Genomic DNA, 3811 nt, shown 5'->3' with positions numbered 1-3811 from the left:
ATTACTCTTATGGATTAGTACAAGTTTACAACCTGGATTTAGTGTTTGGTGTGATTAATAACTAATATTTATTAATTATTATTAGTTTTTATTCTTCATTTTTAGTTCTTCATTCTTGTTCGACTTTTGGAGTCGCATGGTTGTGATTTTTATGGATTTTGTTGGCTTATATATATATATATATATATATATATTTTGTTGTTGATTTTTTTTAGTAAGGTGGGCAAATAAGGTTAATTTCGTACCTTCAAGAAGACCGAAAATTTCGTCCCCCAACCTTCAGTCTTTATAAATCGGAAGGATGTTGTTAATGTATGTGGTTTTTTTATTAAAAAAACTTTCACAATTATAATGAATTAGTGTAATCCGTGTTATGTACAAGATTTTATAGATTAAAAAAAAAATTATTATAATTATTTTAAAGTAATATAATATTTTGTCTTGTGGTATACATGAAATTTTTAAGTTAACTTTTATGTTTATAACTTTTTAAATTATTAGTTTAAAAAAATTAATATATATATATATATATATATATAAATCTATTTAGTGAAATTTGGATAATTTATATTAAAAAAAAGTTAAACCTGATTAAATGAGATTAAATGAGTTATGACATATCTCTTCTTATTATGAAAATATACAAATTTAAAAGTTATAATTAAGACAAATATACAATTTTATTGTTAAATATAAAGTGAAGTGATATTTAACAATAACTAATATGATATTTTCTATTATTAATTCAATAATTTAAGTTATATTTATTTTGATTTTAATTTCATAACTAAAAATACAATATGAGGGTCCGTTTGGCAAGGAAGGTTGGGGCTAAAATAGCCACAAAAGACAAAATAGGCTATTTTAGCCACAACAAACAAAACATCGCATCCAACCCATAATCATTACACTCTTCTCTCACAAAAAAATTCAAAAAAGTCAAAAAGTCAAAAAGTTCTTCCCAAACCAAGCTTTTTAGTCCAGGCTAAAATAACCAAAAAAGTCAAAAAGACAATCCACTTCCCAAACGGAGGCTGAATATAATACACATACGAATTTTTAGCCTTTAAGAATAAGTCAAAATATTTTCAAACTTTCATTATTTTCTTTTAATTTTTTTTTACCTAAATTGATTTTGAATTTTAATAAATTTTTTGATGTGATACAAATTACTTTAACTTTTTCATTAAATTTTTATCAATTTTTAAAATAATTTTCATTTTTATTGCATTTTTTTTTCTTTTCACCAACTTTGATGGAAAAAATAATAAATTTTTAACGTTTCATCTTTTTAAATTTTTATCAAATTATAGTTTGACAAAAAGATAAATATCAAGGATGGAAGATTCTCTTAATTGGAATTATAGTGAAATAACATCTTGAAATAATTAAAATTTGATTATGTGGTTGGTTGAAATGTATAATTTAATTAATTCTCCTATCATATTTGTATAAAAATTGACACTTATGATTACATCATCATAAGTCAGATTATGAATTTTTTTTTTGAAGTGTCAAATATTTTCCATTTGTAAATATCCTACATATTAAAAAAAGAAAAAAAATGTAGCTTTTGGATATGTGTTTATTAGGTTTTTTTTTTTTTTTTTTTTTTTTTTTTTTTATGGACATAAACAATTGATGTTTCAATTTAAAAAATTAAAAGTAAAAAAAAAAATTATAGATTGGGTTTTTTAGAGATAAAAGAAGTCATCTAACTTTTCTATATACTATTTAAGATGGACTATTTAATCACATAAAAAAATAGAAATTATATTTAGATATTATCCCTATATGTTATGCTATTATATACAATTATAGCTGTAAAAAATTAATTATAATATATATGAAAAGATATATTAAGCTTTTATTTTCAATTAATTCAATTATAATTAATAAACTAACAAGAAGCAGAAATGGTATAATGGAATAGAAAAAGGATAAAAATAAAGAACACAATGATATTTAAAAGTTTTAAATTTACCTAATTATACAAAAATCTAATGATATAGTAAAATCTTGAATTCTCAATAAATTTTTACATTTTTTATAAAATAAAATGACAGTAAAAAATAAAAAATTTGATACCCATTTTTTTACTTCAATTTTATTGTCTTTATTGAAGAAAACAAAATCCGATCAAAATTCTTGGCACAGAACGGACATAGATACTTTGATTATAACCACAATCATCAATAATTATTCTCTACTATGCAAACTTGTAAACAAACACATAAACCTCATTAAAACCAAAACCGAAACCAAAACCAAAACCAAAACCAAAACCAAACCAATAGCAGAGAAAGAGAATCACATAGTGAAAAAATAAAATTTAAAAACAAATAAATTTATGGAGTAGAAGAATGTTACCTCCAGCAATTTACACCTCACCTAATCCAATCCGTTAGCTCATTTTCCAGTGCCCATGAAGTCTAAAAGTTGGAATGACTAATCAGATTATTCTTTAAATAAGATTTGAAAATTTATTAATTTGTCCCATTAAGTGATTTAAAATTTTGATAAATATATGTATCAAAAAAATAGATAATTATATTACTAAATCATAATTCAAATTTAGAAAGTCATATTTTTTTGAGATCCATATCTAAATTTTTATTTTTGTGTGGTTTCTATTTCGGTGTTATTTTTTTTTTTTATTTTTTTTTGAGGATGGAGTTGTGGGTTTCTGTTTTTTTTTTTTTAAAATTTAGTTTATCTGTGGTTTCTATTTGTTTTTAATTATTATTATTTAGGTAAGTTATGATATGAGTTAGATATGTGATAGACATGTGAGTTTTATTGATTTAAAGTATGATGGTGAGAGATATTTTCAAATTGGATTTATTTAGATAAACTTTAAAGATTTTTAAAAATTAAAATTGGATATTGAGATACAAAAGAAAGATTTTAACTGAATAAATAAAAATTAAATTTATTAATTTTATCTGTTTGTATATTTGATTTTTAATTTTTTTTTGTTATGTTATAATATAATATATAAGATATAGATAGATATTCACAACTTTCATGAAAAATATTATCTGATTTTTTGGTAAGGAGAAAAGGAAGACAACTTTTAATATATTTTTTTTTGAAATCGGTGAGAGATTAGGATGGAGAGGTTATGAAATATTTTTGTTATCTTTCCATTTGAAATCCATAAATTAAGGGATAATTATTATTTCTAGAATAATTAAATAAACAAATCAGTTAATAGTTTTTTTAAAATCTATTTTATAAATTGAGAAATTAATAAATTTATAAAATTAATTAATTTGTCCCATTAAATGATTTAAGATTTTGATAGATATCCATCAAAAAATGGATAATGATATTACTAAATCATAATTCAAATTCAGATATTGCTATATCTTTTTGAGATCCATATGCCTTCGTTTGGGAAGAGTTAAAATAGCATGACTTTTTGACTATTTTAGCCTGACTTTTTTAGCCTCATTTGGTTTTTGTTTTTGGCTTTTTTGAATTTTGTGAGAGAAAAAATATAATGATTATGGTTTGGATGTGATATTTTGTCTTATTAGCTTATGTAGCAAATTTGTCTTTTGCGCTTTTTTTAGCCAAAAAGCCAAACCAAACATAAATTATTTTCTCTTTTATTTTTGTGTGGTTTCTATTTGTTATTTTTTTTTCAATTTATTTTAGATGGAGTTGTGGGTTTCTATTTTTTTTAAATTTAATTTATTTGTGGTTTTAATTTGTTTTTAATTATTATTATTTAGGTAAGTTATGATACGAGTTAGATATGTAAGTTTTATTGATTTAAAGTATGATAGGAGATATTTTCAAATCA

The sequence above is a fragment of the Camellia sinensis genome, chromosome 9 (assembly GCF_055761805.1).
Source record: "Camellia sinensis isolate YWXY chromosome 9, ASM5576180v1, whole genome shotgun sequence".
NCBI classification, from domain to species: domain Eukaryota; kingdom Viridiplantae; phylum Streptophyta; class Magnoliopsida; order Ericales; family Theaceae; genus Camellia; species Camellia sinensis.
This window is presented reverse-complemented; position numbering follows the sequence as displayed.